The 23,033-nt window shown below is 42.4% G+C and overlaps 1 protein-coding gene and 1 pseudogene across 1 annotated transcript in view; both read right to left on the bottom strand.

The window, feature by feature from the left end:
• The window catches only part of LOC126175053 (serine/threonine-protein phosphatase rdgC), a 1,927,531-nt gene that overhangs the window by 570,613 nt on the left and 1,333,885 nt on the right, over positions 1 to 23,033 (bottom strand). The gene's annotated exons all lie outside the window — the stretch shown is intronic.
• Positions 20,452 to 20,569, bottom strand: LOC126177602 (5S ribosomal RNA; annotated as a pseudogene).

The raw sequence follows: 23,033 nt of genomic DNA, 5'->3' as shown, positions 1-23,033 counted from the left end.
ACCGACAGACGACAGGGACGGATTCCTGACTGGAAATGGACGAAAAATTGTCCCATCAACATGTGTCCGCAAATGGGTGGTGTACGCGCAACGATCACAAATCGTCCCGGAAGACAGTACATAGCTGCATCGCATGTACGTGACGGAAGATGTTCAAAGTGGTGTCCCTGGGATGCAGTTCACGCGTTCACACGTCGCATCATGGACTGCAGCTCTCTTTCGCAAGTTCCGGCCTCTCTCCGAATAGCGTCAGAGGCATCTCTAACACCATGTTGAAGGGTCTGCATACAGGGAACTGGTCTAACATACAAAACGCTTTCCAGATGCCCCCAGAGCCAAAGATCCAGGGGGCTTAAGTCCGGTGATAAAGTAGGCCACGCTATGGGGCCTTCGTGTCCTATCCAACGTCCGGAGAAGACGTTTTCCAGGTTTTGGCGAACTGTAACGCGGGAAGTGGGGTGGTGCTCCGTCGTGCAGAAATCACATAAACTGTCGTCTTGCCAAAGGCACATTCTCAAGCACCCCTGGCAGGGTATTCCACATGAAGTAAGGGTACGTTCCTCCTTTGGGCGTTGTGGAATAATGACCGGTCTGAGTAGGTGGTTATCAAGAATCTCTGCCCACACATTGATACTGAAACGATGCTGATGAGACGCCTCAACCTTTCCCCGAGGATTGTCTCTAGCCCATAGATGACGATAATGCAGACTGATGATGCCAGTTCTGGCAAACGTTGCTTCATCCGTAAAGGAGACTGCTAACATAAATCTCATAATTGCGATGGTTTTGTGCAAAAAGAGTCGACAATATGCTTCCAACAGAAGGAAATGCACTGTTGGCAATCCTCGCACTCCTTACGGGTGATATGAATAGTAGCTGTTGTCATGGAGGATATACATAGTCATATTTGGGCTTATATCATGTCGGCGGGCCACTTTCCTGGAGTTTCTACTGAGGTTTGTGTCAATATCCTGTGGAACCCTATCTTCCAAATTTTGTGTACGCACGGTCCAGCGTCTCCCTGCGCGTTCGTCTATCTGATAGGACCCATGATCACATAAACGACCAAAATGGGCTTGAAAAGTTGTGTGATGTGTTTGGTGTCTGTAAAGGTACTTGTTTCAGTACAGCCGTGATGCCTCGCGACCGTTTCTGTCTGCATGGCCGTACACAAACACCACCTCGGTTTGTTCGCGACATGAATACGCGACCATTCCGCTGCTTACAGTACGCTGCGTCAATCACACAGCAAGGAACACAGGGCACGTAGTCAGAGTAACAGTCATTCGCCAGCACCATATACCGTGGCCACGATGCGTTTCCTGACACATGGTCAGGGGAACTTCTTTCCCCCATTTCCAGTCAGGATATAGTCAAAAATGATTCAAATGGCTCTGAGCACTATGGGACTCAACTGCTGTGGTCATAAGTCCCCTAGAACTTAGAACTACTTAAACCTAACTAACCTAATGACATCACACACATCCATGCCCGAGGCAGGATTCGAACCTGCGACCGTAGCGGTCGTGCGGTTCCAGACTGTAGCGCCTTTAACCGCTCGGCCACTCCGGCCGGCTCAGGATATAGTCCCTGGAGTGTGTTTGTTTTATTAATATGCACCCTTGTAACATCCCCTTAGAAAAATTTGTAAATGACAGTACTGGAAAACTTCTGCGTTATTTGATTTTCAAACAGCTGACCAAAATTGAACATACTCAGACATTTCTCTCTTTACTTATTCTGATCAACACTAAACTGACACTTTTTTTTTTGCCCAACGCAATCTGACATTCAATAATCCCTACAAAAGAATGGCCCTGACTAACAATAGCCTATACCTTTCATGAATCACTTGCCTCACAAAAATCTTCGTTACTCAAACTACTGCAATACAGCGAGAGCGAGCCGAGCGCCAGCTAGATAAAAGATTCTAACTACTGAAGGTACTAACTACTGATAGGCATAGTTAGCAAATGAAAGATTTTAATGGAGAGCAAACAATGTATTTGCCTTAATAGTGTTCAAAAGTCACAATAAATATATCAGTTCGTGACATCCAGTCTTACAAATTTCCTTTTTCTGGCGGACACACGTCCAGATCGTCCGCTCTCAAAACTCTGGCATCTCTCCCCCCACATCCACCACTGCTGGCGGCTCAGCTTCAACTGCACAACGCTATACGCTGTTCACATCCAACTGCCCAACATTACACTAGCGAATATTCCAACAATGCCAACCAGCCACAGACTGCACACAGCATAGTCAGTGATTTTCATACAGAGCGGTACGTGGCGTTACAAACATAAAAACCTAAACAGCCTACTTACACCCTATATATATTTGGACGCTTTGACGTAACCAGACTTCATAGCTTTTCTATGCCTCAATTTTAGTCACATGTTTCGTAGTTTTGTCTTAATTTCCCTTTTGTTTGCATCTCGGACGTGACAGAACAGAACAGAATTCCCGTTGAAGGAATCCGTTCGGAATGGACTCACTTTCGTCAATCGCTAATGCACTCAAGTCCCAGACTATGAAGTACCGGCTATCGACACTATCCATAACAAAGGATTTCCAGTGTTATGGAGGCGTGGTTTTTATGCCCAAGAACTGCGCGTAACGTCGCTGGACGAATAGTTGTCCAGTAGTTACAGTAATTTGGCATTTCGTATTAAATTGTGTAGAAATGATATTTCACATGATTAAAGCTTTTGCCGGAATACATAGATGAATTGGGAATTAATTTTAAACGTACGTATATAACAGGAATAACAAACTACATTATGGACAAGGTACAGAATGAATCACAGCATGGCAACGGTAAACTGAGATTATCAAAGTTATGTCTTCGAGCACTTTTTTTTTGTCCTTCAAAGGTAGCAATGAGCTCTGTTTCCGTTATTGATAATGCTTTGACGGGGAGCTTAAGCTGTGTATTATGTTGTTTAGTAGAAGAATATGCATCCCGTGCTAGTGATAGTTTTTGAGCCATCTGTATAAATATGTCTGACATTGAACCATTCAGTTTTGCTGTCAGCTAATAATTTTCTATTTATTTACACTGATACCGGTACGTATGTCCAATACGAACTGATGTCGAGAGAGGGATGATACACATAAAATAATTAAAATTTTTTGAGGCTGTAGAGTGCTGATAAAAAAAGTCTACATCAGACTGCACCTCCACTAACGGAGACTCGTGCTTAAAGAGCCTGTATCGTTTAATCAAACATCTCGTTATTGCTTCCGAAGCTTTTGTATATTTGTGCCTTTCGTGAGGATGATTCTGTGTAAATGTCGTATGATTCATAGGGTAGGATTGCCCCTCGTCGACGTGAACAGACGGCTGTATGGCTTCAGGGAAGAGAAAATCAAAGTAGTTACAGAAGATACAAAAGAAATTTTTAAATCTTCTTCAAGCAATATCTACAGAATGTGTCGTGGAGCTGTTGCTATCCCAGACGAAAATTTCCACAGCAAGACAACCGAGTAGCCAGTTCTCCGCCGTGTAATTTATAATACAGCTGACAGAGATACACAGCAGCCAGGACGCTATGGGAGTGCTGCGTGGAACAGACCATTTCTCAAAACTGCTGGAAGTATTACAAAAAGCGACGTGTGACCATGTTACACGGGGGGCGCCTTTTAAACTGTCTTATACGACAAAGGTCACGTCTTGCCAATTTCTCATGTCGTGAGCTCGTAGGAGTTTGGAGAAAATCCAGAAGAACTTCCCTCATATACTCCTACAAGCTAACGTTGACCTCCTATGACGTGGATACAGCATACGCTTCATGAACGATAACAACATCATAAGCTAATTTGCCTTAACACCGTTAGTCCTTTCCCTTTCTTCCCAAATGTATTTAAATATGACAACTAATTTTTACCCTGGAACACAATATTTGTTAACAAGGACCATTAAAGTTCAGGGAGGGAACACAAAAACTTTGAACATTGCCACTGACACGGTAATTCTTTCAAAGAAGGCTAAAAATGGCTCTGGGCACTATGGGACTTAACATTCAAAGAAGGGAACCGACTTGGAAGAACAGTTGAATGGAATGGATGTAGTTGTGGTTAAACGTTTAAGATCGAAGACTGATGTGATGCAGTTCTCCATGTTGGTCTACCCTGTGCAAGACTCTTCATGACTTGAATAGCTAGTGTGACCTACTCCCGTTTGCACCTGTTTACTACGTTTATGCCTAAGCTCCCTTTACAATCTTTACCCCTTAAACTTCCACCATTACGAAACTGACTATTTCAAGGTGCCTCAGGATGTCTTCTGTTAACTGGTTCCTTCTTTTAGCCAAGTTGTTCCATGAATTTATTTCCTCCCAAGTTCGACTTGGTGCTTCCTCATTAATTATTCGATCTATCTACCTAATCTTCAGCCTTTTTCCATAACTCCACATTTGAAGTTCTCTATTCTCTTTCCGCCTCAACTGCTTATCTTCCACATTCCAGTTCTGTACAAAGGCTATACTCCACACAAACGCTTCCAGAAAAGACTTTCTGACGCTTAAATTTTTGTTAGATATTAACAAAGTTCTCTTTTTCAGAAAACCTTTTCTCACTATTTCCAGAGCACAGTTCATATCTCCTAAATTTTCGTCATCATTAGTAAATGAATAACTAAGGGTGATGGAGTACTCAGTCGATTTGCGAGAAAAAGAATTTTGTAGCACAGCTTAACGAAAGAAGGGATCAGTTAATATAAGACATCCTGGAAGTGAGAGAGAGAGAGAGAGAGAGAGAGAGAGAGAGAGAGTGAGTGAGAGAGAGAGTGAGAGAGAGAATGAGAGGGGAGGAGAGGATAAATTCTGTAGATGGAGCCCAAGACTTGAGTAGATTAGGCAAGTTGAAATGGATGCAGATTGCTATAGTTTCACAGTGACGAAGTTGTTTCCACAGAATAAAGTACCGTAGAGAGCATAAAACAAGTCCTCGGACTGAAGATCACACCCAAAAAGCATAATTACTACACACGCCACAGTTCGCGTAGCCTTTTGCAATGACACTATTGGAGAAAATTCTTAGACAGTAGCGAATTACATTACGTTTCGAGTATAACGTCCAACATCGTCGAGAACAGAATTTGTGGAGCTCGACCAGCATCTAAGGCTGTGAGGCAACATTTACTTGTAACTGCATCCTGTAAATATTTCCTCAAGTTCAAAGTATTGGAAACTTTAGATTCAGCCTCTCGTCGTGTCAGTGCTCATTCAGGGACACTCAATAATTAATGAGAAGAAGTGATGTAGAAATGAAACAGTCAGTCGGTTGAGTTCTGCACGTTCATCACTGGTTTGTTATCACATTGATGAACTGACAATAGCTATCGGATGACAATTGTCTTATTTATAACCACAGTGTTTCATTTAACGATGACATGCCCTTGACGTATACACATTATTTGACCAATGTTCGGTAGTCGGGTTTTTTTCCGAAAGTGAAAAGCAGGCTAAAATCTTTTCTCTAACGATTTTACAGTATGTGTAAAACTGTATGAACTTCGGAATTTTTTTGAAATAGTAGAAAAAACGGTCGAGCTGAGTGACTGACGAGCAACGTCCTATCCGGCCAGCTGAAGTGTCATCACCTTTCTTGGAACCCGCATTGATGACATTATTCGTGAAGATCCGACTTGTTACAGTTGAATATACAACAAAAACTGTTGCAGTAAGTCTTTGCACAGTTCATAATGTTATCAGTGACAAGCTCAAGTTCAGAAAGACACGTGCAAAGTGGGTCCCGAAAGAGTTAACGTTACAACGCAAGAAAACAATACTCAGAGTGTGTACATACTTAAAAGAATGCAGTCGAAGGGCGGGTGACCCTTTTATACGCAAGATTAGCAAACTTGGATTCTCCAAATTGGGCCAGAGTCCAAAAGACAAGGTATGGAATGGAAGCACACCAGCTCACATGTCCGAAATTAACTGGGAGCACAAACACAAGTCATATGGCCCAAGGTGTCGTATTTTGTAATTATTTGGAACGCCTGCATGCAATAAGCAGTGACTACTACTCAGACATGTAGATCAACTAAGTGAAGCCAGTAATGAGAGAAAAATGTGGCGAATCTCAAAGAAAATGAGTGATATTGCTAAATGCTTGCCCTCACACCGCCCAGCTGACACAAGAAACCATTGCAGAAATGGGTTAGGTGATTGGTAGACATTACCTTATCCTTCCTACAGTCCAGATTTGGCATTACGCATTAGGCATTACGTGCAAAGACTTCTTTGCATCATGTGTAGAAAAGCTAGATGATTGTTGGAATATGTGTATTAATATTGATGGGGACTATGTCGATAAGTAGTAAAATCTCATTAAGTGAAATACAGTTTACTTATATATTTCAAAATGGCTCTGAGCACTATGGGACTTAACTTCTGTCATCAGTCCCCTAGAACTTAGAACTACTGAAACCTAACTAACCTAAGGACAGCACACACATCCATGCCCGAGGCAGGATTCGAACCAGCGACCGTAGCGGTCGCGCGGTTCCAGACTGTAGCGCCTAGAACCGCATGGCCAACGCGGCCGGCTATTTTTATATTAATTTGTCTCTTTAACTATTGACTGCCCCTCGAAATGAAATTTAAAAACCTATTGAATATGCTTAAAAATATGAATTTAAGTGAAGTATGAAAGTTTGTTTTAAATCTTCAGTGCGTACTAGAAACTTTTTTAAGAGGTCGGAAAAATAAGTTTCCATTTAATGGATGTTGTTTTTGCTCTAAACAGTTTTCCAGACAGACAGGTTTTGCAACGCATTCTTTCCCATTTAAGTAGCATCCGATTGCAGAAGGTATAAAAAAAACATTACGCGTCGGATGCGCAGTAATGGGCTGCAAGAAACGACAATCATTAGTGCCCACGTTATGCGGCGTCTGGAAACGGCTGCACTGGTGCATCGCTTTTGAAAAGGCACTTACGACACCGTCAGCGACTATTATGTGTAATGCTACTGTGCAATAACGAGCGCGGTGGACATCAATAACATCCGACGTTCGCCAGAACTCCCCCACAAAGGACGCGAACCAAGCGCAAAGTCAGTACAGCAGGGCTGCTCGTGCTTTTTCGATGGCAGCCACGGGTTTTCTTTGTGTCCTGTTGTATAAAGCGGCGATGTAGTAGAGTGTACACACATTCGGTAAACCCTGCTCTTACAGTTTTCATTGAGTTACAATGTGATGAGGTAACAAATTATCGATTATTTTATTGTAAATTCCCATACTGATCGCTTTTTATTCATGAATTATTTTAGAAATAAAAAGGGATCAAAAGGAAAAATACAGAGAACTAGTGGCAATGTTGGCGGTGTCGTGTAATTATACCATTTACAGAAAATATGTAGAATAGATGTTTTGTTTGTGCCTGCCACTCAATCACAAACTGCGTGTCGTCCGTTGGACAGAATCTGCGGTAGTCAACTGTAGAAACGCGACGGACACACGGGAAATATCCTGGGCATGCTTCTGTCAATGGTAATCATATGACATCCCCAATTTATTTAGCATATGACGTAGTACATTGTTGTTGTTGTTTTGGTCTTCAGTCGTGAGACTGGTTTGATGCAGCTCTCCATGCTACTCTATCCTGTGCAAGCTTATTCATCTCCCAGTACCTACTGCAACCTACATCCTTCTGAATCTGCTTGGTGTACTCATCTCTTGGTCTCCCTCTACGATTCTTACCCTCCACGCTGCCCTCCAATGTTAAATTTGTGATCCCTTGATGCCACAGGACATGTCCTACCAACCGATCCCTTCTTCTAGTCAAGTTGTGCCACAAACTTCTCTTCTCACTAATCCTAATCAATACCTCCCCATTAGTTACGTGATCTATCCACCTAATCTTCAACATTCTTCTGTAGCACCACATTTCGAAAGCTTCTATTCTCTTCTTGTCTAGACTATTTATTGTCCATGTTTCACTTCCATGCATGGCTACACTCCATACAAATACTTTCAGAAACGACTTCCTGACACTTAAATCTATACTCGATGTTAACAAATTTCTCTTCTTCAGAAACGCTTTCCTTGCCATTGCCAGTCTACATTTTATATCCTCTCTACTTCTACCATCATCAGTTATTTAGCTCCCCACATAGCAAAACTCCTTTACTACTTTAAGTGTCTCATTTCTTAATCTAATTCCCTTAGCATCACCCGACTTAATTCGACTACATTCCATTATCCTCGTTTTGCTTTTGTTGATGTTCATCTTATATCCTCCTTTCAAGATACTATCCATTCCGTTCAACTGCTCTTCCAAGTCCTTTGCTGCCTCTGACAGAATTACAATGTCATCGGCAAACCTCAAAGTTTTTATTTCTTCTCCCTGGATTTTAATACCTACTCCTAATTTTTCTTTTGTTTCCTTTACTGCTTGCTCAATATACAGATTGAATAACATCGGGGAGAGGCTACAACCCTGGCTAATTCCCTTCCCAACCGCTGCTTCCCTTTCGTGCCCCTCGACTCTTATAACTGACATCTTGTTTCAATACAAATTGTCCATAGCCTTTCGCTCCCTGTATTTTACCCCTGCCACCTTTAGAACTTGAAAGAGAGTAGTCTAGTCAACATTTTCAAAAGTTTTCTCTGAGTCTACAAATGCTAGAAACGTAGGTTTGCCTTTCCTTAATCTTTCTTCTAAGATAAGTCGTAGGGTCAGTATTGCCTCACGTGTTCCAACATTTCTACGGAATCCAAACTGTTCTTCCCCGAGGTCGGCTTCTACCAGTTTTTCCATTCGTCTGTAAAGCCGTGACTTATTAACCTGATTGTTCGGTAATTTTCACATCTGTCAACACCTGCCGTCTTTGGGATTGGAATTATTATATTCTTCTTGAAGTCTGAGGGTATTTCGCCTGTCTCATCCATCTTACTCACCAGATGGTAGAGTTTTGTCAGGACTGCCTCTCCCAAGGCCGTCAGTAGTTCTAATGGAATTTGGTCTACTCCCGGGGCCTTGTTTCGACTCAGGTCTTTCAGTGCTCTGTCAAACTCTTCACGCAGTATCGTATCTCCTATTTCGTCTTCGTCTACATCCTCTTCCATTTCCATATTATTGTCCTCAAGTACATCGCCCTTGTATAGACCCTCTATATACTCCTTCCACCTTTCTGCTTTCCCTTCTTTGCTTAGAACTGGGTTTCCATCTGAGCTCTTGATATTCATACAAATGGCTCTCTTTTCTCCAAAGGTCCCTTTAATTTTCCATTAGGCAGTATCTATCTTACCCCTAGTGAAATAAGCCGCTACATCCTTACATTTGTCCTCTAGCCATGCCTAATTAGCCATTTTGCACTTCCTGTCGATCTCATTTTTGAGACGTTTGTATTCCTTTTTGCCTGCTTCATTTAATGCATTTTCACATTTTCTCCTTTCATCAATTAAATTCAATATTTCTTCTATTACCCAAGGATTTCTACTAGCCCTCGTCTTTTTACCTACTTGATCCTCTGCTGCCTTCACTACTTCATCCCTCAGAGCTACCCATTCTTGTTCTTCTGTATTTCTTTCCCCCATTCCTGTCAATTGCTCCCTTATGCTCTCCCAGAAACTCTGTACAACCTCTGGTTTGGTCAGTTTATCCAGGTCCCATCTCCTTAAATTCCCACCTTTTTGCCATTTCTTCAGTTTTAATCTACAGGTCATAACCAATAGATTGTGGTCAGAGTCCACATCTGCCCCTGGAAATGTCTAACAATTTAAAACCTGGATCCTAAATCTCTGTCTTACCATTATATAATCTATCTGATACGTTTCAGTATCTCCAGGATTCTTCCATGTATACAACCTTCTTTTATGTTTCTTGAACCAAGTGTTAGCTATGATTAAGTTATGCTCTGTGCAAAACTCTACCAGGCGGCTTCCTCTTTCATTTCTTAACCCCAATCCATATGCACCTACTATGTTTCCTTCTCTCCCTTTTCCTGCTCTCGAATTCCAGTCACCCATGACTATTAAATTTTCGTCTCCCTTCTCTACCTGAATAATTTATTTTATCTCATCATACATTTCTTCAATTTCTTCGTCATCTGGAGAGCTAGTTGGTATATAAACTTGTACTACTGTAGTTAGGTGTGGGCTTCGTGTCTGTCTTGGCCATTATAATACGTTCACTATGCTGTTTGTAGTAGCTTACCCGCACTCCTATATTTTTGTTCATTATTAAACCTATTCCTGCATTACCCCTATTTGATTTTGTATTTGTAACCCTGTATTCACCTGACCAGAAGTCTTGTTCCTACTGCCACCGAACTTCACTAATTCCCATTATATCTAACTTTAAACTATCTATTTCAATTTTTAAATTTTCTAAACTACCTGCCCGATTAAGGGATCTGACATTCCACGTTCCGATCCGTAGAACGCCAGTTTTCTTTCTCCAGATAACGACGTCCTCTTGAGTAGTCCCCGCCCGGAGATCCGAATGGGGGACTATTTTACCTCCGGAATATTTTACCCAAGAGGACGCCATCATCATTTAACCATACAGTAAAGCTGCATGCCCTCGGGAAAAATTACGGCTGTAGTTTCCCCTTGCTTTCAGCCGTTCGCAGTACCAGCACAGCAAGGCCGTTTTGGTTAGTATTACAAGGCCAGATCAGTCAATCATCCAGACTGTTGTCCCTGCAACTACTGAAAAGGCTGCTGCCCCTCTTCAGGAACGACACGTTAGTCTGGCCTCTCAACAGATACCCCTCCGTTGTGGTTGCACCTACGGTACGGCTATCTGTATCGTTGAGGCACGCAAGCCTCCCCACCAACGGCAAGGTCCATGGTTCATGGGGGGATAGTACATTACATGAATTATTTATATATAAAAAGTGCACAATACAAACATTAAGCACGCATATAAAATATGCAACAGAAAAAAATTGGTATAAAAATACATAAAACATATGAAACCATAAAATAAACGGAAAAAGAACCACAGTCGAGTGTCCATATTGCTAGTACATTCGACAGCCTTTTAGCATCATGCCGAAATTCCGAGTTGCCACCACTGAAGTCTATCAGCGAGCAGTCTTAAACTATCTGATCGTGCTATACGTCACGGGACAGCCATCTGCACGTACACAGATGGCAGTAGTATCATGTAGCCTACACAAGGTATAAGAGGGTAATGCACTAACGGAGCTGTCGTTTATACTCGGGTGATTCAGGTGAAAATGTTTCCGACGTGGTTATGGCTGCACGACGGGAATTAACAGACTTTGAACGTGGAATGGTAGTTGAAGCTAGAAGCATAGGACCTTCATTTCCGGAAAACGGTGGGGAATCGATATTCCGAGGTCCACAGTCTCAAGAGTGTGCCCAGCATACAAAATTTGAGGGATTACCTCTCATCACGGACAACGAGTAGTGAAAGGCCTTCATTAAATGGCCGAGAGCAGTAGCGTTTCGTAGTGTTGTCAGTGCTGAGAGACAAGCCACATTGTGTGAAATAACCACAGAAGTCAGAGTGGGGCAGACGACGAACGTAACTGTTGGGGCAGTGGGCTATGGCAGCGGGCGACCGATGCGAGTTCGCTTCCTAACAGCGCGATATAATCGTGGACTCGTGAACATATCGGTTGGACCCCAGACGGTTGGAAAACCGTGGTCTGGTCAGATGAGTCCAAATTTCAGTTGTTGAGAGCTAATGGTACGTTTCGTGTATGGCGCATACCCCACGAAGCTATGGACCCTACTGGTCAACATGACACTGTCCAGCTGAACCATCATTGACTGGAAATGCTTATATTAGCTAAATGGAGACCATTTGTAGCCATTCATAGACTTATTGTTCCCAAACAACGATGAGATTTTGGTGGATGACGGTGGGCCATAGTTGTTCGCAATTGGTTTGATGAACCTTCCTGGCAGATTAAAACTGTGTGCCCGACCGAGACTCAAACTCGGGACCTTTGCCTTTCGCGGGCAAGTGCTCTACCATCTGAGCTACCGAAGCGCGACTCACGCCCGGTACTCACAGCTTTACTTCTGCCAGTATGAATACACTAAACAGATTCAGAAGGATGTAGGTTGCAGTAGGTACTGGAAGATGAAGAAGCTTGCACAGGATAGAGTAGCATGGAGAACTGCATCAAACCAGTCTCTGGACGGAAGACCACAACAACAACAACATCTACAGAGACGATCTGTTCACTCACTATAGGAATTCCGTGGTGGATTTGTAGAAAAGCGCTATTCTCGATCTATTTATGTTCTCTAGTTAGAGATTTCTCTCATCACGGAATGGGAGAATCTGTGTTGCTTAGTGTTACAAGCCAGTTGGTTAGGGTCACCTTTACTGCATCTGCCATAAGGGGCTTAGTCTGATTTAGTTGGAAAACGATGCGACTAATGTGAATATTGTCGAGCTAAACCGGTACACAGTATTCCCTTACCGAATCGACTAGACCTAAGGCTACATCCCGTACTGTGGCGCTTAGAGACCCCGACAAGTTTCTGCAAAGTGTAGTTACGACTTATTTGACAGCCGTCTGTGACATAACTCTTGAAGCTCAGTGATCCCTCCGAGATGACACCTACGTATTCTGGATGTCGACTTCGGGACAGCAGTTTGTTCTTGAAGTAAAGACTGTCCTCCCCGCAGCCTAACTTGTTGTTGAGGTGGACTGTGGAGACTTTTATCTTTGTGACACTGGGTTGCATCCTCATCATGTCCTCGGTGGTTAGTATATTTTTATAGCATACTACGAGTGTACAATCCGACTGCCTCAAGCCTTTACCACCTTCGATGTAGAATTATACGTGATCTTGAGAGCAGTGGAGCAGATGAGACGTGTTTAAGGTGATAACTTCCCTGTCTGTTTCGATTACCTGAGTGCTATTTACTCTCTACAACGCTTCTACCCAGCAGATGATGTATTCCAGAGTATCCAGGACACGCTCGTCCACCTACAAAAGCTAGGAAAGGAGACGTCTTTGTGCTGGGTGCCAGGATACGTAGGTATTACGGGGAACGAAAAGGTGGATGTAGCAGCCAAGGAGGCGTGTCACGATCCTCCGTCTCTCTACACACTGTTGCCTCGTTGTTGAGGTACAGAGTCATGTGTCGATGGAAGGAAGAGTGGCTGGAAGTGACAGACACAATGCAGCCGTGGCGTAACTCCTGCCAGCCGCTCAGGCAGGTTGAAGCCCTCCTTACTCTTATTCACATAGGCCACAAGCCTATGACATTTGGCTTCTTGTACAGCTGTCGGGACCGTTCAATGTGTGGTGCTTGTCGCGTACAAATCGCATTGCGTCACATTTTACTTGACTGTGTTGTATTTTCGGACTAACTGGACGTTGCTCATTTGCCAACGGATTTGATCTCTAGTTTCACTGAAAATCAAACCAATGTGGTGCGACTTTTAAAGTTTTGTGAAACTTCCCGCTTGTTTCCTAAAACTTTAGGGCAACGTTTTGAATGTGTTTTCAGGGTGGACGGCTAATCCAGGTCTCCTGTAAGCGATCAGCCAGATGCGTATTCCAGGGAGTCTATTTTAGTTTTTCTCTTGTCTTACGTACAAGGAAAAAGTTCAGACCTGCACTTAGAAACCAGCCCTGATATTTTTTATACAAGAAAGAAACACTCTGTCAAAGTTTTAGCTGCTAAGACTCACTGATTTTTTTAATGTTGGAAATTGTCTGATTCGTAGCTAACTAGATGGCTGGAGAAATGTAGACTCCTACCGTAGCTGTAGCAGGCTGCGAATGCGCGACATGGCACAACGACGCATTGGACGAGTCTGTGCAGAATATCGTGGCGGATAGATGCGCATCAGCAGGAACCGTGAGGTAAGAGTGGTAGTGGTGGGAGCTACGGGCAGACGCTGTTGGGAAATCCCGAGCGCTAGAGGGAAAGTGCCGCTGTAAACTGAAGTCTACGCTCCAGTTTTTCTAAATGTTAAACGGACCTCCTCCACGCCTACACTTTCATGATGATCATTCAAAAAGATCTGCCAACTCTGCTTTGGTTAGTATCTAAAAAGAATTCTGCTGAAATGTAACTTTCAGAGAAGCATCATGAGTAGAAAATTTTGAGTAAACCTACACATTTCTCTTGTTGACATGTTAAAAAGCTTCTTTCGCCAAAACACAGCGGAGTTAACACAGTGTCATCTCACTAACATGATGTGAAGACGCAATTGCGAGGGAATTCTGAAACAGTGGTTTGTTAACTTTATTAAGTGAGGAAATGAGGAAAAGTAAGGTCAGTAACTTATGAGAATGTATATCCTCAGTGCAAAACAAACGTGTGATGTCTTCACTTATGTTCTTCCAAAACCTGTTGCATTTATCGTTTCACCAGTTATCGGTGGCCCCTAAAAATTACCTTATTTCATCAAAAAGGTCTGTATTTGGTGGAATAGTACTACAGATAACGAATTTTTGCATAATAACCATATGGAAAATTCTCTCCTGTTTGTGTGCTACCATTTGCCAAAATCTCATTTGAATATCTCAACTTGTTTATGAAATATGAGGAATGTTGTGGATATTTCACTCTGACGTTATCACTCACGCTGCGCGATCGTAAATGAGCATGCTACATCAGATCAGTTTTCTCGAGATTCGTGAGAGTCTAAAGAAAAATTCGATATGGTAACTAAATGTCATACGCAGTAACATATTATGTAATACACACCAAATGCAAAATCATAGCGACCCCTATTTCTCATTGCAAACTTTTTCTAATTCTGTGCTCTGTGTTACTTTCATGTAAATATGACAATAACTGTGACCATTAACGAAATGTTGGGCACATCGTCATGAACCTACATATAAAGCTACAAGTAACACAAAATGATTATTTTTTACTGAGTAGTTTCTATAAAATCGTTTGAGAAAAGCTCTAAGGCGCGCGTCTCGATTCTGTTATCACCCACCAACCTAAAAGTGGAGAACACTGTTGGTCTCCCCTTCCGAACAAACGAGTGAAGTCGGCCAGCGCTTTGGACGAAAATTTGTCACTGTGCATCGAGCACCGTATCCCGCGAGGACTCCTAAAAGATGACACGGCATATGCGATTGTAATGTTTGAAGCGAATTTCAGTTTCCGTTGCGAGTTTCTCTGACACAATTTTTCATAGTACCACTCGCTCGAATTCGCCACACATTTAGTGTCCATAATAATTAGCCGTTGCTTTTGCGATATCGCTAAGTGTTAACAATGTAGACACAACTGAAATAATTTTCTTTTCGTTTATTTCGTGTATGCTCACTAGTAGCACCTGTCTTTGTGCAGGTTGCAGAGTTTCTAAGTAATGTGGAATGCAAGTATTATTTCAACTTTGCAGAGAAGAAACACGAATAACGTGGAATGCAGTAGTTATCCCCTATTTCTACGGGAGGTTTACATGTGTTTCATATATTAGCCAGTTTCTACGACATTCACTAGAATGATGTCCATAGTTTCTTAGAAACTGTGGAAACATTAGGAGATTCAAGAAATAACTCTAATGATTCCTTGAATCGTGTATCGAATGATGATTGTTATGTGTCTAGAACAACACTACAGTAGCAACAATACAGTACCTACCTAGCCCAAAGAAATTATTACAGGAACAGCTTTGAGTGAAAAAAATAACTGTAAAAGTTTGCTTAAACGAAGGATGGGGGAAACGCTTAAAAGTTAAGCAGTGTACAACGCCAGTACGTGTAATCTGAACATGGATTGTGTAAATGGAAGAAAGATTTACACAAACTACAAAAATGCGCTTAAGTGGAATTCGCTAAAATGTGAAAGAAAATCTAGTCTAAAGACAGAATCCACGTTAAAGTAAATGCACTGTTATGAGTGACAGCTGCGAGACTGAGACCTCTGAATTGCAAGAGGTAAACATTAGTGATTTACAGCCTTGTTCGACCAAGTTAGAAACATTCAGGAAATTGCACAGAAAATTAAATCGTAAATTTATGAAGTTTACTTCAAGTAAAAATGTAGAGGAGGTGTCATTAAGAGGTAACACTGTAGAGAAATATGTAGCTAAGGTGAGAATAAAGCTTCTTGTTATCGCCTAAAGTGCTGTGTATCAAGCCATTCGCTGAGGATTCGTGTAAGAATTCCGTGTAAACTTCACTTTAGCATAGCGAGCGAGGAAAGAGAGAGTAACTTGTGCTACCGACGAATGCTGTGACACATTTGTGAACAACAATACCAGTGATACGTATTAGCTGATTATTGTTTCCGCAACTTTATGTCTCTCTTCACAAGACTCAAAACAAATAAGTACCAAAAGTTAACAAAATCAGTTGCAAAAATATTTTAATCGTCACTGAAAATTCTGAAACAACGGGACAGAATATGTTTCAATATTACATCCGATATACGATAGCTTAAGTTTCACGATTACATCCGAAAAGTCTTCTTACCACTTATAGAAAGTAATTCGTTGTTTTTGTTGGACTCTTATTCCGGACGTAACAACACCTCTGTCTTTAGGAGGACGATGAGGAGACTATTAATATAACTCGTATACCACCCAGAAATAATAAAGTGAGTCGGCCTCTTGATAAATAAATTGTTCGACAGCGTAAGGCATTTTTCAATAAACTGTCAGAGATTCACGATAGCTCTCTGTCATTTCAGGTTTGTCACTGGAACAGTATCGATGAGCGTCAGTCATTTGTGCATTGTCAGTTTGCATCACTACGTTTTAAGATTTTTATGGAGTATTGCTGGTACACAGCATAACACGGAGGACAACGGCAACAAACAATTCTTATTCCATTTGAATTTTTTCTAAATAAAACTAGTAATGACTGTGAAGTATCTGAATGCATTATTCTCTCTTTTGTTAGGCGTGCCTGGTGCACGGAAAATTTTAGTTTTTGCCATCCAATAGACACATCGCTTTTTTGTGATGACTACAGGAAATAAATGAGAAACTATATACATTATTTAAAAAAATTATAGTAGAACTGTGTGCCATTAATTGTTAAGAAATGGTTAATGTCAACAAATCAAAGTTTTGATTGATGAAAGTTGTCTGTAAATGGAACATCCTACACTATCTTGCTGGCTCGTGATGACTGGGTGTTTTGTGCTGTCCGTAGGTTAGTTAGATTTAAGTAGTTCTAAGTTCTAGGGGACTGATGACCATATATGTTAAGTCCCATAGTGCTCAGAGCCATTTGAACCATTTTTTACACTGTCTTAACTTTCTTTCCTCTACCAGTCACTTGTGTCAGAATTACAAAATCAACATTTTAGCTGTCGATACGAAGTAAACCAAAAAATTGGAGGCGTAACTGGTAAGGTTTACAGACTTAAAATCCACCTGTATGCACTTTGAGCTTTGCATTATGCGGTGCTACGTTCTTTTGCGTTCTTTGTCACGGCTGTGTCTGGTTATTCGCCATTTGGCACAGTTAAACAGGAAAGACTCTACAAAGCGCTGCTAAAAGCGACTCTACGTGAGGCAGAAATACTAAAACAGTTTAGTGAGTCTGAGCAGCTAAAATTTTGACACCGCAATTATTTCGGTGTATTCTTTCTGTACGAAAAATTTCAGGGTAAGTTTCGACATGTCGAATTGGACCACTCCTTTGTTAGATTTGTTTAAGAGTATTAGAACATCTGAACAATTTTAGCGCTCTCCTCCGTATCATGTGAGCTAGTGTGATTGTGAGTGTGATCGTGGTTTTGATCCGGCGGGGGGGGGGGGGGGGGGGCGGACGGAGTGAATATGATTTTGTCTCATTTCTCGCATCTTGCCCACTTCAACCACATTCGTTTCTACAAATTTCGTATTGGCGCTGATAGCCTCGTCGTTTAATCCACCTAACCCCACCAAATATTTATATATTAGAAAGTCGAGCGAAGTTCAAGACTGCGAAACATCAGACTCCATACAAAGTTGTTACGTCTCAAGGAAAGTGCATTTCATAATAACAACAGACAATAAAAGAAATATATTCGTCTCATAAATGAAATATGAGTTTATATTATCTTGTCCTCAGTGGAGTAAGCTGCAATTATACCCATATTGGAAAGAATTTCTGCATCATTAAAGTTTAGCTCATGTCACTAAATCAAGGAGATTTGGCTGTTTTTACATGTGTTTCATTGTCATTCATGTCTTGAAAATTTAATGATGCTGGGAACGCAAAACTTTAATAACTACTTTGTTAATTAACGAGAAACAGTATTAAAAATAAAATTTTATTTTACTGCTGCTTTCTCGCCACTTGGGGCGCTAGTGTCGCACCAACTGTGAAATGGTAACAATTTTCACAGCAGTGAGTGTCACGACTGTATATGTTAGACTGTGGCTTCGGGGATGCTAGCTATGTAAAGATGGAACAGTTGCTAGTGGAAGGCCACAGATCTGTGAAACTTGAGTGCTTATTATTCATGATCATCTGAAAGCATCTATTAGAATGCTTGGCAGTGCCCAGATGGAGGATAGTTTTGCAGGGGATCGCTTTCATGAGTTGTTATGTCATCCCCTGTCTCCAAACGCCGTAGGCTCCTTTAGGGTTGATAAAAATGGCTGAGGTTCTCAACTGTTTTTGTAACCTGCTACTATAAAAGTTGTTAATGAGAGAAGTTGATCTGAACTGCTTCGATGGGGACGAAATCCTACCTGTTCAGTTACCGTATGTTTACGTGCTCAGTACTGAATCCGTTATAAATGGTTCAAATGGCTCTGAGCACTATGGGACCTAACTACTGTGGTCATCAGTCCCCTAGAACTTAGAACTACTTAAACCTAACTAACCTAAGGACAGCACACAACACCCAATCATCACGAGGCAGAGAAAATCTCTGACCCCGCCGGAAATCGAACCCGGGAACCCGGGCGCGGGAAGCGAGAACCCGCAGCGGTCGCGCGGTTCTAGACTGTAGTGGCACCGTTATAGAGTGATCTTTCAAAAGGTTTGTACATCATGCTCATCAATGCAGTTGGTCTATGGATTTGCGGGAAATCATTTCTTTTTCCTAGTTATAAGATGGCGATTATCATAAATCTCTAGAGTTCATGGACAACATTGCCTGTTTGCAATACGTCTGCAATACATTTGCGAAAAATGTGACAAATTGCTTTCTTCTGCAGTTATCAGAGTGTACGAGGAATTCGGTAGGCTTATCACGCAAACCTGGAGCTTTTCCTAATTACACTTCCAGAAGAGCCCTAGGTCAAGATTCTCACCCGACGCACCGAGTTAATTTTTTTCCGGATATCAAGGTTTGCTCATGGCGCAATATTCGCGTCCGCATTCTTATCATTACATGCAGAGATTTAGTTTTCAACTGAGCTTGATAATTAAATGATAGTTTAATAATTTCCGTTGTGACGCTTCTTTGAAAGAAACATCTTTGGAATCTGTAGTTATATATAGATTAGCCTTTGGCTGCAAGAATGAGTTTCTGAGCTGACTGACATAACGTGCAACAAACCAACTTCTGCAACACCAGCCGGACGAAGTGGCCGAGCGGTTCTAGGCGCTACAGTCTGCAACCACGCGACCGCTCCGGTCGCAGGTTCGAATCCTGCCTCAGGCATGGATGTGTGTGATCTCCTTAGGTTAGTTAGGTTTAAGTAGTTCTAACTTCTAGGGAACTGATGACCTCAGAAGTAAAGTCCCACAGTGCTCAGAGCCATTTGAAACACCAAACACGTCAGCAGTAGTAATCAGAGTAGTAATTAGTGTGCTGCCAACCTCTGAGGTGTCATTGTCCGCGTCATGTGGACGCGGCTCATACACCATGTTGCTGATCGGTAATGACAGACAGCTGTAATCCTGAAAAAATTATACCTGACATCGATTGTGCATCTTAAGGCGTGACTGGAATATGCAGTAAAGGAATTAAAAACAACTCTTGCAATCATAGTTTAATTTATTTATAGTTGCAAATCATCACACTGTTCGTTGCTACTACGGAATGCAAAAATATATATTCTTTAATTATTTACTAACCATGTTAGCTGTGTAAGATTCGCAACAGTCCAAGGAAAATCGGGTGGTTGTAATTAAATAACTAAAAACTTAACTCCTACGGAACAGGCCATGAAGGCCCAACGGTACCGACCGGCCGCCGTGCAGTCCTCAGCCCATAGGCGTCACTGGATGCGGACATGGAGGGGCATGTAGTCAGCACAGGGCTCTCCCGGTCGTGTTTCCGACACCGGAGCCGCTACTTCTCAACCATGTAGCTCCTCAGTTTGTCCGTTGCTCGTGGTCGTGCGGTAGCGTTCTTGCTTCCCGCGCCCGGGTTCCCGGGTTCGATTCCCGGCGGGGTCAGGCATTTTCTCTGCCTCCTGATGACTGGGTGTTGTGTGCTGTCCTTAGGTTAGTTAGGTTTAAGTAGTTCTAACTTCTAGGGGACTGATGACCATAGATGTTAAGTCCCATAGTGCTCAGAGCCATTTGAACCATTTTTTGGCTCCTCAGTTTGCCTCACAAGGGCTGAGTGCACCCCGTTTGCCAACAGCGCTCGACAGACCAGATGGTCACCCATCCATGTGTTAGTCCAGCCCGACAACGCTTAACTTCGGTGGTCTGACGGGAACCGGTGTTCCCACTGCGGCAAGGCCGTTGGCGGTTATCTTTACACTTTCCTTATATAACACGTTATAACACGGAAACTAATTACCTTACGACGACCAAACTTGTTTGCATTAATGTCAAGGACATGGGGAAGAGGAATAATGTAGAATCTGTTTAATTGAAACACTTTTAATATACTGCTATGGTACATCACACCATTACATATCGGTACAATTACTGCTACGAAAGGAACGCAATATGGCTTCAATATTTTTCCAGAAGCGTCTGAAAGTGCAGGACTGCATTCTGCACAGAAGAACGAAGCATTTCTGTAGGTACGCTGCCTACCTCTCTTGATATGTTGCACATCGGATCAGCACATGTGTGAATGTTCTTCCCGTAAACCCCGTCCTTTAGGTAGCCCCACAACTATAAATTGCAGGGAGTGAGATCAGGTGATCATGCTGGCAAAGCTTTTGGAAACGATCGGCTCATAATTCGATCGTCTATAAATGTGTTTCGGAGAAGCAGGTGAACTTCACGAGCTACGTGCAGTGTGGCCCCATCTTGCACGAAAACTGCTGAGTTCAATACGTCTCTCTCCTGTAGGGCGGGTATGACATGTTGGCGAGGCATATCGCAGTTACGATGGCCAGTCACACATCACATCTTTGGTCCTTGAGCGTCAACCTGTTCAAAAAAGAATGGGCCAATGAGGAACGTAGCCGTGAAGCCACACCATATGGTGACACTTTCACCACACAGAGGAACTTCTTGAACAGTGACTGGAGGTGAAGACTCTCACACTCGGCAGTTCTGTGGTTTCACCTCACTCAACAGAGAAAAATCAGCTTCGTGTATCCATAGCATGGTCCAGGGCCAGCCCTCCTCAACTTCAATCCTTGCGAGGAAGTGGAAAGAACAGTCAATACGTCGTTGTGCGACCTGTGGTGCAAACTGCTGTACGACTCAGATATTGTACGGATACCTTTTGAGAATGGTTCAAGCACCTCTCGTACAGTGGACCACGGGCTAATCAACTGTCGTGACACAGCACGCGTATTCGGGAGGACGACGGTTCACTCCCGCGTGCGGCCATCCTGATTTAGGTTTTCTGTGATTTCCCTAAATCGCTCCAGGCAAATGCTGGGATGGTTCCTTTGAAAGGGCACGACCGACTTCCTTCCCCGTCCTTCCCTAATCCGATGAGACCGATGACCTCGCTGTCTGATCTCCTGCCCCAAAACAACCCAACAACAACAGCACGCGCGCTACGTGACGATCGAGAAATGCAAGCAGCGTTGTTTACCATAGCAACAGCGATTTCATCAATCACCTGTGATGCAACCGGTCGTCGGCCTCTTCCCGGAGCGACGTCCAGTTCTTCAGTTGATTCGAACTTCTTCATCATGCTCCGTATAGCAGCTGAAGAAAGGCGACCCGTCCGTAGTTCTTCCAGCAGGTGAAATTCTCGAAGTGCATCTGCAGCATTACTACTGTTTTGACAACAGAGCTTCACCAATAGTGCCCTGCTCCTCTTGTCAAACTCATGTTGACGCATCGCCAAGTGCACTGCGACTGGTCACGTGTGTGAGACTGAATCACAATGACTGATCACGGCACCTGGTGGCCATAGTTGGAAGCGGACGGTGGTGCTGTGATGCATCGAAATCGTGCACTCCATACTCTCGACGTTAATACTACCATGTTTTCTACTCGTACGGTAAGCAGTATCCGTGTTACAACGAGTTAAATAGGGAAACTTTAATTATAACCACCTGGTACAAAACAAAATGGTGGCAATTGGTAGACATGATTTATATGTCGAGCTGTCAACAGTCTAATGCAATCTATGTGCGATGGAAGCATATATATGCTTCTCGTTTTCTAAGGCTGTATTCCTTTACGAGCAGCGGTATCGCCTAAAAGCGATTCTTCCAGACAATTTCTTCGAGACCTACTGCATTGAATTTCCACTCTCGAGAGCAATGCAACATTCAGAAAGGCGTAACGATATCTACGTTTCTCATATAAGTTTGTGATAAAAAACGGGGCACTCAGTGCAAAATATACTTTCTAGAGCTCGGAAAGTTTATATGGAAATGTAACGCAATTTTTTCTCCAGAGCAGGAATCAATATAGGAAGCACAGTAGCTTTGTGAGAAAATGTGTGCTTCAGTATTGCGTCCTCTCTAAGTCTTAGAATTCCAAATGATGTCTTTTTCTGTTATAATATTTAGAATAAAGGTAGATTGTTGACACAAGATCATTTTTCTTGATAAACCTAATGTTTAGAATCTACAGTATGTGAGTTACGCCTCCGAGACATTCGTAAGATTCTGAGACAGTATGAAAATCAGTCATATATAAATTACATTTTGTCAACATGTTCGAATAAATCTGAGGAACACGAGTCATATTACATCATTGATTATTGTTCATCGAAAACAGTTCCAATGAACTCTCGGTATGTTAAATTTTCAAGTTACCTTTCACCCACGTGATAAATATTAACGT

Source organism: Schistocerca cancellata, chromosome 3 (assembly GCF_023864275.1).
Source record: "Schistocerca cancellata isolate TAMUIC-IGC-003103 chromosome 3, iqSchCanc2.1, whole genome shotgun sequence".
Classification (NCBI taxonomy): domain Eukaryota; kingdom Metazoa; phylum Arthropoda; class Insecta; order Orthoptera; family Acrididae; genus Schistocerca; species Schistocerca cancellata.
Note: the sequence above shows the minus strand (reverse complement) of the source record. Positions and strands in the feature narration are given on the sequence as shown.